The sequence below is a fragment of the Athene noctua genome, chromosome Z, assembly GCF_965140245.1.
Source record: "Athene noctua chromosome Z, bAthNoc1.hap1.1, whole genome shotgun sequence".
Lineage (NCBI taxonomy): Eukaryota > Metazoa > Chordata > Aves > Strigiformes > Strigidae > Athene > Athene noctua.
Window position 1 is genome coordinate 30,937,850 of NC_134077.1, and position 19,658 is coordinate 30,957,507.

The window sequence follows — 19,658 nt, forward strand, 5'->3', positions numbered from 1 at the left end:
GGCCCTCGCCCGGGGCTCCCGGCGGGGCGGCGCTGCCTCCGCTCCGCGGTGCCCCGGCCACGCCGCCCCCGCCGCGGCCGCCGCAACCAGCGCCCCGGCAGAGGCCTCTCCGCCCGCCGCTGCCGCCCGCCCCGCGCCGCCGGTCACGTGGCAGCGCCCCCCGCGCCCCGAGACCGCGGAGGCATTGTGACGCAGCAGGCCGCCGCCGCGGCGGGGGGAGGCGGGAGGAGGCGCGCCGCCGGCGGAGACGGGCGTGCGGCGGGGCCGCCCCCCTCCCTCCTCCCGGCCGCTGGCCGGTGGAGGGGCAGGGGCGGGGGGCGGGGCAGAAGGAGCCGGGCCGCCGCCGGAGCCCTGCCTGCACCGGCGGGGAGTGGCGGGGGGCGGCAGCCGAGAGGCGGCACCTGGGTCCTTCCCCCGTCTCCATCACCCTGCAACTGCCGTGAAACGGCCGCGGACGAGCGGAGCGGAGCGGTGAGGCGAGAGGAGCGGAGCGGGCGCGGGCGGGCGGCTTTGTTGCCGCCGGCAACGCTGCCCCCCCGGGGCGGCGGGAGGAGCGCGCGGAGCCGGGCCCGGGGTGCCCCGCGGGGCTTGCGGGAGGTGCGGATGGCGCTGGAGGCGCACGGCGCGGCTGCGGTCTGCCCTCCCCCGTGCCGTCCCCGGGGGGCGCGGAGAGGGGGTGTCCGGGCGGCGGGTGAGGCGGCCGGGGGGCGGGAGCGGGGGTGGGGGCGAGCCCCGGTCCCCGCCGGCCCGCCCCGGGGAAGTGCTTTCCGCATGAAATCAAGGCTGAACGCGGGGGTTTTTATTGGGGCTGAGCACATACGTGATGTCAGCTCTACGAAGTGCGGCTGCAACACCCCTTGTAGCGCAGCGAAACCCGCCGACACCCGAAGCCGACGCAAATCTGCTTCAGCTCTTCTCGGAGCCGGGCATCGCTAGCGGGGACGCAGCCTTCCACACCCTCTTGACCCACCGGCGCATGCCGAAATCTGGAAGAAAATCAAGTAGGAGATGCATGTTTGTAACTGTGGGGAAGCAAACGCAAAGTTGTCTAGTAGAAAAACTGCGCCTTGTTTAGTCCAAGATCGTGTTTTTGCAGCACCAGGGAGGGATCAAACCTTTTTCATACCCATATCAGTGAGCGTTTTTATGAGAGCAAATCCAGTTTAGATGGAGAAGAGCTCGAGGATCAGGTCCTGATGGTACTGGACACAAACCAACCCGTAAATAGTCTCAGTCCTCGCTGTCAGTGTTATCACCTCATGGCACTCTCAATGGTTGGCTTAAAGCCGCAGCTCTTAGAGAAATATTAATCAGCCACAACTGCTTTTCAAAAAGCCCCCTCCCCCCAAAACTCACCAAAAAACCTCGTAGTGCCTGTGGTTCCATAGAAAATCTTGGAAGCATAGCCTCGTTGTACACCTCAGCGATCCAACCACAAAAAGTAACCAAAAAAGTTTTAAAGAAATTATTCTGAAGCAAAGTGCTTGATTGTTGGACCCGTTTAAGGTATTTAAACAGCTGAAGAAAGGGATACAAACAGCATAGGAAGATCAAAATTGAAAATAGCTCTGGTCCTGCTGCCAGGAATTATGTTGAATGATGTGCACATACTAAGCCTTGCACAGCATGTTGTAGCAGACTTTCTTAGGGTCTTGCCCTTACTGAATTTAGTAGGTATATGTAGTTGATGTACTCCCAACAAGCCGTAAGTAACATCACCTGTTCCCTAGAGTTTTCTCACCCAAACATCCACTGCAACTAGCTCATGGGCTGCCCAGTAAACTTTGTACGGTACTTCTCTCTTCATACTGCTAAGCCTGCAAGTATGTCTGGTGCCATACTGGACCCATATTTTGAAGATTTTGCACATAAGCTGGAAACCTGGTTTTGACAGCAGGCTTGAGGGGGTTACTCAAGAGGGAGATCAAACACAGGAAGAAGCGGTTTGCATCTGAACAAAACAATTAGTATTTGACCTGTCCAGCTGTCAAGAAGAAACTTGGCTCAGCACTATAGTTATAGTTTCAAAACTGTAAAGTAACTTTTCCTCTGGGTATTCCTTCAGTTAACACAGAGGCATAGTGCCCATGGCTGGTGTGAAAAGGCTTCCTTTGTATTTAATTTAGGCATGTTTTTGTGTGTCAAAGACTGACTTAAGCAAAGTGACTGTTACACTTCACCTGGTCACTAACAGTATCTTAAAACAGCAGGTCAGTTGTATTTCACATCTTTGTGATTTCTGGTCTCTATCTAATTCACTGTGCTGAAGAAAGCAAATGTGCTTGCAGCTTGTTAAAAAAGTGGGTAAAATACAATCATATCAGAGGAAGGGCCACTGAAGTGTTATATGCAAAGCCAAGGACCCTGTAAGAGACCAGCCTGTTAAAAAACCCTCCCTGTTTAGTGAGTATTCTACACTCAAAATACTTTTAAGTGGCATTTCAGGTTAAGGTGGTGGGCAGTCTTTCAGGTAAGGAATTACTTTAGAAGATAGTAAATTATATTAGATAGAAACTGCTTCTCTTCTTAATGTTTTTTTTTTTTTTTTCCAAATTACAACAGCATGATAAGTAAGTATGACGTGATTTCTTCAGGACCAGTTTCTGAGTTTACAAAGAGTTGCATGTAAAAGGTAGACTGGTTGGACAAGGTGACTGAGTGGTACCTTTGGAGATGCAATCCCTCCCCTGGCTACTGGAATAAGTGACAGGTCACTTTGCATTTATTTTTTTCATAATTGGAAAACCATAATCCCAAATATCTACGTATTTTGTAACCTTTTTTAACAAGGCATCAGCAGAGCTTCAAGAAACTAGGAAGTGCTGTTTACTGTCCCTCTGCTTCTCCATTGTCCGGTCTTGTGGGGAGCCGAAACCTGTATCCATGCGAACTCCAAAGGGGCAAGAAGTCTTCTTCTGAGGTGGGATACCACCCGCACTGATACAGCTCCTCTTCTCACACAGTCCTCTTGCAGGACATCTCAGGCCCCTGTTGTCTCTACAATGACAGCAGCTCCGTCTTCCTTGGACACTTGCCTAATTAGAACCAGGAAGGGGAAGGCGTGTCAACCTTGCTGTGGGGCTTTAGCTTCTGTCCTCTGAAATGGAGATGTTTGTAGTGCTGCCTAGATGCTGTGTTGAGATGCCAGCAAGAAAGGGGAGCACACAGCCAGACACAGTCCACTGTAGGGTACTTGGCCGTCATGGACAGCAGCAAAAACTCACGTTGGCAATAGTGCAGGGATGCTGGTACTCACAGTTGTGTTATTGTTTGGTGTCATGTATGCATGGAGTGGTGATGTTGCATCTCAGAAGCACAAAGACCAGTAGTTCCAGCAGCCTTTGTGGGATGCAGCATGTTACCTCCACTAACATGCTTTTTAAACATTACAGCTGACTAGATGGGATGTGCAGCAAAACTTTATTTCCACCCCTGTCTGTCTCATATTACCTTCATGAAGCTCCAGAAGCAACCCATGAATCACAAGCATGGTTATGGGAGCAAGGAGGGGAAGAAAAGGGAAAAATTACCATTTTTATTCCAGTTTTATTGCATCTATTTCAGGTTACAGTTAATGGTAAAATGCCGCAAGGTGAGTATTCTCATCCTTTATGCAGCCATGTTAATCAATGTAAGTAAAATAAAGAAAAATTCCTGGGTTTTAGGTGAAAGTCTCTGTAAGGAACCCGTTTGTCAATGCTTTACTGTGTATTGCTTAGAAAATACAGTGATTTTGTACAGTTGAAATGTATATGTTCATTGTCAAGATGAAAAATATGTTAAAGAATGTTGAGAAGTGTTGGATTTTGGAAGGGCAAGTAGTTATTCTTTTCAACGGTTGTCGGAATAGGAGCATAACTAAACTAAAGGAAATAATGCTTAGATAATTGGCAAGGGGACTTGGAGGAGTGTTGTGTCTGTACTCTCTCTTTTTCTGGAAGATCTCTGTTTCTCAAAGGAGGCAGAGAAGATAGGTTTACATGGAGCAGGTGCATAGTAAACACAAGGGAATTTTCCTTTAAATGCAAATGTGGTTGTACGATGGATTTATATGCACAGTGGAACCACTGGAAACAAGAAAATAAAACATATGCATCAGATACCTTATTGATTTAAGGTCCCAAGAGAGTTTTTAACCAGGGGGAAAAATGTAACTAATTACTTATTGTGGTAGAAATACCACCTGATGCTTACCTGTCTAAGGTGGAACTGTAATTTCATCTTCTAAGATAAAGCTCTAAGTGATTCAGAGGTCTGAAGATCTTGGAGGTATCAAAGAGAAGTATAATTCAGCTATCATAGTTTGACAGTTGTGGCAGTCATTTATTAGGTACATTTTCTTACGTGTTAAGGAGCATTTACAAAAGCTTATTTTGAATATGAATGTGGTTGATTTGCACTTTATAAGAAGTTATTGAATAACCCTTGAAAACGTATTTTTCTGGTTAAAACATAGCATTAGGTTTGCTGTAAGCATTTATTTTTCTGTTTCCTGCCCAGTTCTTGTTTGCAGTCAGACTACTGGCATTATTTTTCTTTGTTTATATTGGAGGAAAAGGCATTGTTTCACTTTTAAACTCAACACAGTGTATTACAGTGACCTCTCCTTGTATATGTCTTCCTCCCTTCCCCCCCCCCCCCCCAATCTGTTTCATTGTTACTCTTATCAATCTAGGACTTACCATTTAAAATTAAATTCTAATCAGGAACTTAACACTTCCCTTCAACACCCCACCCCCCACCCCCCTCACCCCCCGTTTTAGCAAACTTGTTTACATCTGCGAGTAAAAATAAGGCTGTGCTGCATAAGTTTCTCACATGTGCATGACGGGATGTGCGTGGACATGATTTGAAGCTATACTGCTCCACTGGTTATTCATTCATGTAGTTCTTCTACAGGATCTGGTCATACTGACTGGCATTTTTCTTAAGAAATAGGAAAGATATTTAACTGTCCAGACTAACAACATATAACTGCTGTCATGTTTATACATGCATGTACATATCTCACATTCTCTTTTACTAAAATACAACTGTAAATACTCTGCTTTTTGAATGCTGTGCTGTCAGTTCCAGTTGAATCTCCATAATAAATTTATGAAGAGCCCAAAATTGCTTTCGCATTGGCTCAAGACTTTAAATATTAAAGTTGTCAGGATGGTGAGAGATTTATTTAAATATTTTAAATGCTGTGTCCAAGATGTTTTTAAAAACAAAAACCAAGCAAACAAAATACAGCAAAATAAAATGGAAATATACACCAAATGGACACAAAAGCAGAAGACTGCTAGTAAGGTAAATAAGCTACATGTCACATTCCCTAACCCACACTTCTGTTGTGCTCAGTCTAAGTATACTAATTTTTCCTCTTGTGCAGAGTCTTAATGTACGTATCCTAATTATGTTAAATATTTAATTATGTGAAATACGAAATAAATACTATGTTAAATATTATCATTTTGCAAGGTCGTATGTTGAGCACTTGATAAAGCACAGTATTTGTGCTTGTTGCTAGAACACGGGCAAAAACTTAACCTTGAGTTACAGAATAGAATCACCAGGAAGTTATTCTTACATCATCAATGATTTGGTTTTCATTGACCTAAACCAGATTTTAGATTAGAAATAAAGGAATTTGTGGTGGCTGAATGTAAGCAACTTTGAATAAATATTATAATCTTGAACTCCATCAATGCTTTTTACTTCATACCTGCAGAACTGTAGGTACCTGGGCCCTTTGACTAAGATTGTTCATGTGTAAGTTAATGGTCATCCTTGTGGTAGAGGTGAATGAAGTGTGACAGTGAACCCATGCAACAAGCAACAGGTTAGAAAAAGGAGGATTCAGCTTTTCACTTTCCTTTTCAATATGATATGTTCTACATCTTGATGCAATATTTACTTAAAGCAACTTGATAGCATAATTTTCAAGAGGCTGAGTTTATTTGTATTCCTCTATATACATCTTTGTATTAGTTATTTGCAGATGGCATTTTAAATTTTCCATAGGAAAATTACTTTTTAAAATGTAATTATGATAACGGTAATTGTTATGATTGAACAGGCTAGATCTTGGAAAAAATGCTGTAAAAGCAATTAATTGCAAGTTAAAAGAGAACCAAACTTGTACAGAGCACATGGTGCAGTTCCAAAACCTAATGGTTAGAGGTTTTGCATTTAGTTAAATATGTTTCTGTTAATGTTTGTTTGTGTTAGTGTACATGTAGCTTTGATAAATGCTAATGATGCTGCTTTTGGTGGTAACTTGACTCTTAATTCTAGATTCAGGAAATCTCTGTTTACAAACAGCTCAATACAACACCTCTTGGAACAGAGTTTTGGGAGCACTGATATCTGAGAGATTAATATAAAATCATTACTTATTGTTCAGCATTATGGATCTGCTACTGATGACACAAATATGACCCAATTTAGCAATTATCTCAGCTGCTTGGTAGTGCTTTCAAAAACATCGATAGTGTCAATCTAATGGGTAGGTTTTTCACACCATAACTGGCAACTATAAGCTGTTGTTCTCTAAGACTCATCAGAGAGCAATTAAACTCTCACCCACCTCCTTAGAGTTGTTCTTGAGGGTCGGAGATGAAGCACATTAGCGAACAGTGTAAAGGAAATTGTATTTCTGCTCTTTGCCATGATGTTCCCTATGGGGAGGAGTTAACCATTGCCTCTGCACTGCCTAAGAAGGCACTTCATGGATTGGCTCTCAGATGAAACGGCTGAACACCACTGCCTGGTGACTGGAGGTTTAGCTGTGATTGAGTGCTGAGATGCCCAGGTCTGGACAGCTAAGTGGAGCATGTGCTCAGGGTTTCCCACAGAGAGAGTAAGCAGCATTGGATTTCTATCTCTGCTTCCCAAACTTCCAGTATTTCAATAGCTCACTTCTTCCTATGGTAAACTGGCCGTATGTAATCCCTGCTGCTGTGATCTGATTCCTACCAGAACTTTAATTGTCTGAGTCAACACTAGCTTGTGTGTCTTTATACTCTCCTCATAAGGCAGCTAAGCGTGCTGAAGAACTGCATTCCTTCTTAACTTGTCTTCTGGTTGTGATTTAGCAAAAGGCACACAAAAACTCCCTGGAGTGAATCATTCATTACGCAGATAGTTTAAGAACATGCGTAAATCCCTTTGGTCACTTGCTGGACAAATGGTAGTAAGCTATTCTTGAGAGGATGTAGTGTCTGTAGTAGTTTGTAACTAATAGAGTATGTAGTGTTTCAGCTGTACAGCAAACCACTGTTTAAGGGAAGCAGGTCCTGAATTTGAAGGACTTTATTAGCTTCAGGGTTTCTGCATCACAGTAAGTTCTGCCCCTGGTAGCAGCAGTAGTGGATGAAGGCACTGTTGGTATCTTGATGTTCTTCTGAAATAACTGTCCTTGAAACAGTAGATAACTAATGTGCCTGCTTGGGTTAGGGCTTCGGCATCCAGTGTTAGTACTTTATGAAGAGGAACAAGTGCCATGCACATATAACGTGGTTGCCTCCAGCTCCCTGTAGAGTGTAACGGTGTCTTTGCATTAGATGGTAAAGGTGAGTAGCTGTGCCTGAAGGATCAGGTTAATCTGGCCTGACTCTGTGAATCCACACAGGAAAGGCCAACCAGCACAGGTTATAGTGTCCTCCAGGAGTGGAACAGAAGCAGGTTGTGTAGGGAAAGGAATTATCCCATCTAATACAATTTAGCAAAATGGACGCTCTCTCCAGCATGTGTTCCTCATCAGGTCCCATATGCTTTACAGTACGTTCCCAGGCTTTACTTTCTGCAAATGCAGTTTTAAGATTAACATATCTACAGTAGCACTATTTCTGGATGTGTCTACACTGCATCTGAGTACTGTGATTGCAGGACACGCCAACAGATCTCTACTAGCTATGATCTATATATGATGTGAAGACATGCCAGCCTAGACTTAAGATAGGGCTGTCCAAGCCTTCTGGACAGATTGTTAAGCCATGCTGAAGCCTGCTTTCATCTGCTATTTTTATCTGTGCTATCTAGATTAGCACTACCATGGATACTCCTACATATGCTGACATAAATTTGTGACTGCATGCCCACTGAACCTCTACAGCGTTGATGGTGGATGCTCTGCATCTGGGCATACATCCCTTATACCGAGACAGTCTAGTTTTCTTTTCCACTGACTTGAGTTGGTTATTTCACTATTTAATTCCCCTCTGTAAGGAATTATAGAAAGGGCAACAGAATGTAGGAAAGACTAATGGCAATTTGCCACTGCAAAAATTCATGTTATAGTCTCTATTCCAAGTTTAAGTTCAGCCTTAAAGAACCTCCAGATCCAGGCCACACATTTTTGCAAGTGTTAAAATCCAGATGAAAGACCAGGTTGATGAAACAATCTTAGAAAGTTAGCATTTTAAAATGTTTTTTTATGAAATAATTGAATCTAGAGCACAACTATATAAAAAAAGATTGTGGAATTATATGAAAAATAACAGCAATGATGGTAAGGTGGTTATCATGTATAAAATACAGTCCAACTATTAAAAGGATTTGAATGTATTTTTAAGAAGCAGTGTGTATGTATGGTTTTTGAAGGTTTCAGGGAAGAGCCCTGCACTACTAAGAGTTTCATGTTGGTTTTGTGTGGATTTTTTTTGTTTATTTGATTTTTAATGGATGTCATAAAGGTTATTTTTGTTTTGTTGGTCAGATTGTTATTCCACAGACTTGTAAATGTGCTTCTAATTAAGGTATTATGTTGTAAGAGTAAAGTTTGACAACAACAAGTATACTTGCACATCAGATTTTCATATTTTTTATTCAGAAATAGACTTTCCCTTCCTCATTAAAAAAAACTAGCCAGCCAACCAAAATTGCAGAAAACAGCAGAACTGATCTGTATCTAAGTATGTAGTCTGAAAAGATCTGTCAAGTATCCGAGTTCTTTTATTATGCAATTTTCATGCTTTTTAACAAAGACAGGGGAGAAAACATGGCCCGAAAATTGAATTTAGGACATTAAAAGATTCATGACATTTTTTTCATGCCCCAAAAATATTTTACATAAAAGGGAGTACTGTCAAACAGGGAGGAGTACGAAATAAACTCTAACAAGGCGTATGTTTTTGTGACATGAGACACCCTGTAGAGGAGTAAGGTGAAGTTGAGCTTTTCAGCCTGGTGGAATGTTGCAGCTTACTTATCTGCCAAGAAAATATTTGTTTCTAGATAGATGGTTGAACTGAAATAAATGAAATATTCCGTCAACTTTCCTTAAACAGTTCTTTTTTAAAAAAAGTATTTCTTATGAGTGTTGTTGCCACCTTTCTGAGGAAAAATACCAGCCTTGGCTCACCAAGGTGAGCACAAGAATGCAAGCACATACCAGTGCAGCCTGGTTCTAGCACCAGGTGGTCTTGAGTAAATTATCTAACTCTTTTCACTTATCCACATGAAAAATGAGAATAAAATATTTTAGGGAACTGAAATAGCAGAATTGTAAATAGCCACATCTTTTTGTAATATGGAGATCTAACACTGCTTAAGGTTTTTCATTATGAAAAAGATTCATCCTTTTCCTGAACAGCTGCGTCACCTTCACAGTTTGAAGGTGCTAGAGGCTGAGTGTATCTCTTGTGGCATACCTAATCTTCCTCATTCCCCTGAGTGGTCCTTCATAATGCTAGGGACCATGCTCTACACAAATAGCTGGTTGTGTGCTGGAAACTGAGAACTTGACATCTTATTTTGGTTGAGGCTCCTTGAAAAAAAAAGCCATCATTGGAAATTACATCAATAGTTAAAAGATTTGTGGTGGTTACAAAGTCAGGTGATTTTAAATTAAAAAATGGGACAACCACTTCATGCTGTCCTCACTCTTCCCCTTTTTAGCAGGTTTCATGATGGTCAGGAATGCTTAGCAGATATCCTTGGCTCATTTGCTAATGGAGCTGGGAGGCCCATAGGTAACTGGTTAAAGAAACGATACTAGGGGCCTGGTTACACAGGACATGGAAAAGCTGGAAGTACTGAACACCTTCTTTGCCTCAATCTTTACTAACAACACTGACCTTTTGGGGGGGAAGGTTGGAGCAAGGAAGATGTACCCTTGGTGGAAGAGGATCAGGACAGGGAATACTTCAGCAAACTGGACGTACATAAATCCATGGGCCCTGATGGGAAACACCCATGAGTGCTGAGGGAACTGGCAGATGTCACTGTGAGGCCACTCTCTTTCTTTTACCAGTCCGGGTGGTGACTGGGAAAATTACCTGAAGACTGGAGGAAATCAAATGTCACCCCCATCTTCAAGAAGGGCAAGAAGGACCCAGGGAGCCACAGGCCAGTCAGCTTCACCTCAATTCCTGGGAAGATGCTGGAGCAGCTAAACCTGGAAACTATTTTCAGGCACATGAAGGAAAAGAAAATCATCAGTAGTAGTCAGCGTGGAGGGGAGATCATGCTTTACCAACTTGATAAACTTCTGTGATGAAATGTCCAGCCTAGTAGATGGTGGGGAGAGCAGTGGGTGGTGTCTGCTTAGGTTTCAGTGGGGCCGTGGGCACTGTCTCCCGTAAGATCCTCACAAGAAGCTGTTTATGTATGGGCTGGATGAGCTGGCAGTGGGGTGGATTGAAAACTGGCTGTATGGCCAGGTCCAGAGGGTTGTGACTAGTGGAACAAAATCTACTTGGAGACCACTGACTAACAGCATATCGCAAGGGTCAAATCTGGGTCCAGTCCTGTTTAACATCATCATTAATCTGGATGATGGGGCAGAGTGCAGCCTCGGCAAGTTTGCAGGTGACACAAAACTGGGAGGAGCAGCTGATTTGACAGAGGGTCATGCTGACAACCAGAGGGACCTCAGCAGGCTGGACAAGTGGGCTGACAGTAACCTCAGGTTAGTGCACTGAAGTACAGAGCCCTGCACCTGGGGAGGGACAACCCAACACACCAGTATATGCTGGGGTCACCCAGCTGGAAAGCAGCTTGGCAGAAAAGGATGTGGAGTTCTGAAGGACACCAGGGTGAATGTGAGCTGATAAATTGTATCCTGGACGGCATTGGGCAGAGTATGTCCAGCATTCTCTCAAGGTATGTCCAATTAGACCTCAAGGGTGTTGATCCTTCCCCTCTACTCAGCACTGGTGAGGCCGCGTCTGGAGTACTCTGTCCGGTGCTGGGTTGCCTGGTATGAGGGGGACATGGACATACTGGAGAGAGTCCAACAAAGGGCCACAAAAATGACTAAGAGATTGGAGCATTTCATATGAGAAAAGGCTGAGATCTGCGACTGTTCAGCCTGGAGAAGGGAGGCTCAGGCAGAGATCTCTTCAATATGTATAAATAACTTCAGGGAGTGTACAAGGAAGATGGAGCCAGGCTCTTTCCATTGGTGCCCAGGGACAGCAAAAGAGGCAGCAGGCACAAACTGAGATGTAGGAGGTTCCTTCTGAACATCAGGAAACACTTTTTCACTGTGAGGGTGACCAAGCATTGGCACATGTTTCCCAGAGAGTTGGAGGAGTCTCCATCCTTGGTGATACTCAGAAGCCACCTGGACACAGTCCTGGGTAGCTGGCTCTAGCTGGTGTTGCTTGAGCATGGGGGTTGGGCCAGATGACCTTCAGAAGTCATTTCCAACCTCAGCTCTTCTGTGATTCTATGAAACACTGCAAAAAGAAGAGATATTATTATAATGAATATGGACAAGGCAACATTGACTAGTCAGTGTCTCTACCTCTGTGATGGTGGCCTTGAATCACACAAATCATTATATAGGAGGTAGCCACAAAAACCGTATGCTTTAACAATTAGGCTGTCTACATTGAGCCTTTTAATGTCTGGTAGGTAGGAGAAATGAACTGCAGTGAGAGCAGTCTCCTACTTCTGGTAGCGATCAATACAGTCTGAAGATATGGATAGATAGGCACGTACTGCCATGTGTTGTTCCTGACCCTGGCACTTCTGCTCTGTTTTTCTGAGGTTTCCCATAAGTCCCTGTCTCTCTTTCCAATTTTTGGATGGGGATAATAATGCTTTCTCATCTTGTAATGCAGATTGTGAATGAATGAATTAATGAATGTTTGTGAAACGTGGACAATACCAATGAGCATCCTTAAAAAAGCAGTAAAGAAATAAATGATCTTTCATTCACTATAGGCCTTAGACTAAAATAAATAAGATTTAGACTAGCTAAATGCTGAATAGGGGAAAACAAGAAATGGAAATAGCCACCTGATATTTCTGAGTAGGTTTGGTTGTGCCCTGAATGAGGTAGATACCCTTTTGTAAAACATTAAAGTGTGATCCTTCAGTTAGACCCTTATCAAAATCAGTACAAGCAAATGAATGTCCCATGCATAAATTTTGTAACATTGTAGTTTTTGATGTAGTGATGTTCATTTCTTTAACATATTTCAAAAATGTAATTCAATTTTTGTAAAGGGTTTTAGGAATCTGGCAGAAGACACTAGAAATAGTTTAAAACTATTACTACTTCTATAGGTGGCATTTCTGCCATCATCTCATCCCACACTTTTGTTAAGAGCACTGGTACCTGTACAACTGAGCACTAATGTTGGGTTGTATCTGCTGCCCATATTAAACAAATCGTATTGGATAGCATTGTATAGCTGCAGAAGTGTACTTGCAGTGTATTTCAGATTTTGCAAATGAAAAAATACAGTTTCAGAAGACTGCATTCTGATCTCAGGGGCATAGATGTCTCTGAAGAATAATTTAGCTGTTCTTCACCGAATTTTCCAGTTTCCACCAAAATTTAACTGAAATATAAAGTTCTTGTTTGACAATGCTTAAATTTGCAGTAGTTTACACTTCTAAGACTTTTTGCAAAAAATGTCATGGGCTATATCTAGCGAATAAGGTATACAAAATTGTCAAGTTTTTGTCCTTCAATTTAGTTTTTTCAAAATAAAGATATTTGAATAGTTGTTAATGGCCAATCATGCCAAATATACTATTGATATTTATGAAAAAAGTTAATATTTGCAAGTAAAATTGTTAAATGCTTTTTAATAGTATTTGTTTACTTTAAAAGTAAGTACCTGTGATATATGCATACAGTCAGATTTTTGTGATTCATCAAGTAGCCTCAGATGAAAGTGGTCTGATCTGAGTGATAATGAGAGTAAGCTCTTGTGAGTGATTTTCTGAGTTCAAGGTTTGTTTTTTTGGTCCATGGTCACAATATGCTCAGATATATGATCTGATGTGCCTTGCCTAAGGCTGGGTCACATAGGAGATGGAAGTACAATGCTGGGTACCCACTGGTGCCCCAAATCCTGACCATGAATAAAATCCACTTTGCATCAATGGGAAGTTTCACTTTGAAATTTGAAGTATTGCAGTTTGTTAGAGTTTAGCCATTGAATGTCCTAGTGAATTTCAGCGTGGAAAGGATGGGACAGTAGAGTTGATTGTCCAAAAATTTAAAAAGAGAAAAAAAAAAAGAGTGCAGATAGAGGACAGAATAGGCCCTTGTTGCGAAGAAAACGGACTTCCCACACATGAGCAAGGCAATGCATAGACTTCACACAAATGGTGGATACACTTGACATATTGTGACCCTTGAAGGGAATGTTACTTATATAGGAGTTTTCCCTTGAATTTATAATTAAAGCTCACATGAAGCAAAAAATCATCATGGGACTAAATGCAGTATATATATTTTGGCAGGCAAAGGTAAATGAGGCAAGTTCTAAATTTCTGACTTCAAATACATCATTTAAATTTTACGAACTTAAGAGAGTACTGTTTGGCATTAGTTCTTTCCCAGGATATTTCTGAAAGTATTTGAACAGACCACTATGGGACTACAAGGTGTTGAAATTCTAATGTATGATTATTGAATTTGGGTTGCGGAATTTAAATGAGGAAAGGAAAGATGCAGGGAAGTGTTTGAACAATGCCTTTTTCTCATCCTAAAAATAATAATTAAAAACCCAAAACCCAACATGACCTAACAAGATGCTTTCAGCATTTGAAATATATTGAGCAAAGATATCTCAGATTACTTGGTTTATTGAAACAACAGTTATAAATGAAATGTATTCTTCAATGAAAAAAGCAGTTTAGGAAGATTTGTGGGAATGGTATACCGATTAAACTAAGTCCACATTTTTCTTGATTAAATTAAGTCCACATTTTTCTATTATCAGTGCCATCACAGAAGATAAGGTGAATAAGGGTGATGCATGGCATTAAGGAGACGAACAAAAGCCAGGATTTGAGCACTGCATCACAAAACTGTGGTGTCAGATACTATGATTTAATTGCACTGATTGTACTGAGGGCAGAATCTTGTGAAGGATCGTTGCCCCAGTGCTACTGGCCTCAGTGCTGCTGTCATTGATTCAGTGGAAAAAGGAGAGACCTCAGTTGCTGACTTTAAATGAGAGTTCAGTGAGCCACATCTGCTTTATTAAAGACATTGACACAGAATTCCCCACCTCACCCCAAACCAATGCGTGGTTTGGAAAGGCTGAGCTCTGCTATGCTTGATTTCATTCTAACATAACTGCTGGAGCCTACATTAGCAGTTGTAGTTGCCATAAGCCATTTGCTTCTCTGACTTACTTCGGGGCCAGGTATCTGGTTCCTCATGGATGCTGTTACTAGGGTGTGTTATTTTTGGATTTTTACACAAGAACTAGGCTACCAAAAGAAGGCATCTTTTTTATTTCTGCAGTTCATGAACTTGCAACAGCCCTGCAGATGTTGAATATTCATTACCTTTGCCAAAAGTCTTGAGAAGCTGTGAACACTTTTATGGCACAGTACTTTTCAAATTATACCTGGAGTAAACTGTTGCTAAAGGAAAATATTATGCATATTTGTATGTATCGCTTTCAAGTTGATTTGGAATCATATGTAACCATTAATTTCCTGAATGTTATGTTTAAGTCTCCTAAAAATGCATGTCTCTGAAGTCTTGCCTAAGTAAATGTAAGGACAGTGTGTACCACACATGCTTTCTCACATGGTTTTTCTTTACCACAGTGTTACGTTAATATGGAGTGGTTTTAGGCAACATGTGGGCTTTATACTTTCAGACACCGTTTAAGATAGAACAGTTGAATTTTCATTTTTTTGCGTGTTTTCCATACAGAACAGGTTGTGGTGGTTGTCTTCACTAATGGCTTATGGTATGTAATAAGGCTTGATAGAGAATGTGAAAATGCAAAGCAAGACATTGTTAGTATTCACATAGTTAATTCCTTTTTATTTGACAATGTTACTGAATAGCTGCACAAGGCTCTGCTCTTTCTTTGCTTACATTAGCATTGTTAGGACTTGATTTCCCAATTGTCGTTTAGTAGTTGCTTCCTGAATTAAAGAGGAGGAATAACACTGGCTTTAATGTGGAGTGCACTGTATTTTGGTTGCTAGTGTTCTTTGAAATAATTAAGTGAACTGCAAGTAATCTTGACATGAAATAGCACAGCATTTTATGTCTCTCAATGTTCCAAGCAACCATGACTTGATCCATATAGTCTTTGGTTCCGTCTCAAATCGAAGTTTAATGGGGGTTTTACAGAAATGTTAAATAGCACTAGTACTCGTACATGATTGATGCAGTGTTCTATATATGTTTTACAGTTCTGCATTATAAATTATTTGGTGTTTTAGTATTAAAAACAGATGACAACCTATAGCTTTATTATTATGTAGGCATAGGAGATGGATATATACCCATATACTCTCTGTATTTGTGATTGTTGAATCTCTATACTATATTAAAATGTATTATTCTTTTCTGCCAGCAGTTATGAGTCAGTGGAAAATAATGGGAGCAATCATTTGAAAAATGCGCATTCACAATTTCCTTGTATTCATCTCAAAGTTCAGACTGCAGATGTGTAACCATTCATTTTACTGTTCTCGATGATGCGTTTAAGCCTCCTGAGTATTCACATTTATGAACCTCCTCCATTGCCGTTGGTATTTCAAGTAGAACAGATAAGTAACATGAAATAAAATCTATTTCCGCCATACAATTTACGGATAGGAGGTAGTTATTTAAAAAAATCAACATTCAACCTGACTGTGTTAGTTCAGCTGCTGTATTTTCACTTGTAAAGTCATAAATTCAATTTGCAGTGGGCTTTTCCTAGTAATTGCAAATATTGTATGTTCATTTTCTCCAAGGAATCACACTTTGGAGTAGAAGTGGTTTTTTTTTTTTCCATTTTGCAGGAAGTAGAGAAAAAAGATGAGTGTCTTTTAAGCTTACTTTGTTAAGCAAGCTTTTCTGGTCAGATTTCATGTTTCTGAAATTACTGAAAAACAGAATTGTTAATTCCTGATCTTTCTGCTCAATCGTAATTTTTCATGGAAAGTTATGTCATACACAATCTCCTGATCTGTATGTGAGTGTATTATTTTAACCGGGGTTTGGTGTTAGCATTAAGTTACTGATACTCAAAACAAATGTATTTGAAGACTTCTTTGAGTAGCTCTGCTTAAGAAAATATTTTCAAAGCACAGAGGAGGTACAATCATAGTAGTTACTAGCTGTGCAATTTAAAGTTGAGCCTTTGTACATTCAGTGCTCCAAAATATATCAATGGCAGATTTCCCACTATTGTACATGTTCTGTTTTATTACTGATTGTTTCACTTGTGCTTCTGGTCTAATTTAGTCTTATTCATAACTTGATAGGATATGTAATTTTTTTTTCCCTTTGGTTCAGTTCATTTTGTTTTCTTCTAGTCCATTCATTGGTACTATATCCTTTATGTTTCTTCACCGTTTCAATAAGCAAAGGAAAAAGCCCTTTCATAGACTTTGTTAATGGAGCTGCTTTTTACATATTGCTGACATCCTGCAATTCCAGATGTTGCTTTAATTATGGGGATAGTGCAGTGTGATTAATCATAAATTCAATGTTGTTAGAACCTCCATAAGAAAGTATTTCCGTATCAATCGATTGCTGTAATTTGGCCTCTTGAAACAGTTTGTAATCCAAATTAAGAAAAACACTTTTTCTAATTTGAAAAAATGTTAAGATTGATTTCTGTAATGGGGGAGGAAGTGGAAACGATGTTTTAACTACAGGTATAGTGTAATACAATGTTTCCTAATTGGATTTCAGATCTCCAACTGCAGTGTGAAAAATGCAAGTTTCACCATGATTGACACAAAGATTCTTTTTCCATAAATGGAGTGGTTTAAACCAAACAGGATGCTTGAAAAATACAGCACTTACAGAATCTTTTAAAAATATTTGCGGATTACAATTTTCCTAGAGATGGGCCTCCAGGATGGCCACATAATAAATAATCTGCTTTAAGGGAAATTGCTTCCTTAAAACTGAGAAAGTAAAAAAATCATGAATGTGGTATTTACATCACCATAATTCCACATAGTGAAGGATGTCATTCTCTTTCTCACTTTGAAAACTAAATTTAGTGTATATTTAGAAAGAGATAGTGACTTGCGGAAAAACTAACTCCACAACTGTTAAGTTGTAAAGTAGGTATGTTTATTCAGCGCCGGGCGCATGGGGGATCGCTCCTCCACAAGCATGCGCACCCCTTGCAGCTCTCGTCCTGCTTATATATTACAAAATAATGCATATTCATAGAATGCTTATACATAAACATAATATTTCCCCGCCTCCCCTCGCTTCTCATGGTAATTAGGTCTCCTCCTCTTGCGTCTGCGCGTTGAGCTCCTTTGGTGGTCGCAAATTCCTGGGAGAGGGTCGTATAGATGAAGTATCTCCTCTTCCTCGCTGATGAACTTTTTACCTTATTCTTCTGCGCAGCCTCAGTTGTTCCCTAACTCCTAGCTAAACCACAAGGCCAATTAGTGTTAGGATTTGAGGTGATCTATTGCTGTTCTGTACTACTTCAAGGACAATAGGAAGCTTCTGTTTGAGCCAGAAGATAATATCTTAGCAACAGTCAGCCCCTGGTATGTCTTCACGTATAGCCCCCTCATCTTGGCGCAAGCTCTGCACCATCAAACTCAAATTCTTTAAATTCCCTATCTCAATAGTAATTTTTTTTGATCCCTTACTCAAACCCTGTGGAGTACTCTGTGGTGCCCTGTCCTGGCTGAGAGAGGTGGTGATTTGGAGCCAGCGCAGCTGATGACAGAACTGTTAATGTCATTCATAAGAGGATAATCAGTGCTTGCTTTTTTCTAGACTTGAAGCTTTTCAGATTTCTGAACTGAAAAGTGCACATATGTCATAACTTCTGGGGCTAAAGTACCTTCCTCTGAGTTCAGTTTTGGAGACTGGCTGATTTAGCAGCTGTGGTTTTCAGGTGAGTAGGTGAATCTCAGTTACATTAGCAGCAAATCCTATTTCTTGTTTAGTGTAAATCTGAATTTTAGATTCTGTACTAGAGCATGATATTCTGTAGAATTGCTTGTTATATGAACTCTTGGTTTCCATATATACACAAGTATTCCACAGTATTTTCTGTCGTAATGAGACCGCCAGCTGATCCTAAAAGATCTTACTTAGATGTGACTTAGATTCACTTCCCTTAGCATGGAATAACTGCTTAAAAGGTCTTGCTACATTTTTAGAGAATTTGTGCAAGCCTTAACTAGCTTGCAGGCAAATGGATAGTTGAGTCAACTTGCAGGGAAGAATGTGGCTTCATAAGTATTTTAGTGATGGGCTCTTTGAATCTATCAATTAGAGATTATGGTCTTTACTACTTTTGATTCTACAGTTATGCCTAATCTCTTGTCAAAATTCTCCCATAAACCTTAGTACTTTCTTTGTAAGACTCTCCGGCACTTCTTAGGGCTTTGATGTGTTTATGCAAGTCCACAAAGAACAGTACTGCTGCAAAACTCAGCTGCTTATCTGCACTTGTGAATGTATGGATCTTCGGGTGTTTGAATAGCCAAAATGGGTGAAATTCTTCATAAACAGAACATTCAAGAACATTCAAGAACTCGACTATGAGGATTCAAGATGCTGTCAGATCCAGGATTTCAGGCAGATTCAGAATTCACTTGCCCCTCTTATTCTGCCTTCTCTGAACTCAATGTTGTTTTTAAGGTGGTAAAGTTGCAAAATTTATATGTCTGAATAAACTGCCTGTTCAGTGCAAGCAGTATTTGCACTGTAGTTCACATAAGGTTTTACTATGATACTGCAGCTATTCAGAGAAAATACCTGATGATGATGACATAAGGGATGTTCATATTTTACATGAGCCTGAATCACCAGTTTGCAGAGGACTCTTGACAGCTGCAGCCGGTGTACTCTTTTCTTTGCCCAACCGGGATTTTTCTGGAATTGTGAGACATCATCTCATCTCCTGAGAGCATTTGTGAGAGTTACAAGTGACTTCTGAGGAACAAGAATATACTTCTTGAAAGATAGATTTGCTAGATAACAAGCAACCTAAGGTCATATTCATCAGTAGCAACTAAGTGCTGAATTGACATTGCAATCCAGAGATCCTTTTCAGACTGTACGGGTGTGATAAAGATCAGTGAATCATCTGTATAATTGAAACACCATATGAGCATCCTGGACCACATTTTGGTTCCAAATTTTGACAGTATTCCACAATGCAAATTCTGGGATTGGCAGCACTTTCTTCTGTGTAGTAGGATATATGAACCAGGAAATCCTTGTTTCTCCCTGTTCAACAGATGTAATGCCC

General features: G+C 40.9%; 1 protein-coding gene across 6 annotated transcripts in view; it reads left to right on the forward strand.

The window, feature by feature from the left end:
* Positions 1 to 228: 228 nt before the first annotated feature.
* Positions 229 to 19,658, forward strand: part of SNCAIP (synuclein alpha interacting protein) — a 92,711-nt gene continuing 73,281 nt past the window's right edge. For 2 of the 6 annotated variants that reach the window (XM_074932245.1, XM_074932250.1), the window contains exon 1: positions 229 to 471. The gene's annotated coding sequence lies outside the window, so the exon portion shown is untranslated. Of the gene's footprint in view, positions 472 to 491; positions 598 to 884; positions 1,002 to 18,062; positions 18,294 to 19,658 lie in introns of those variants that run through there. The other 4 variants (XM_074932247.1, XM_074932249.1, XM_074932248.1 and 1 more) reach the window with 4 other exon arrangements.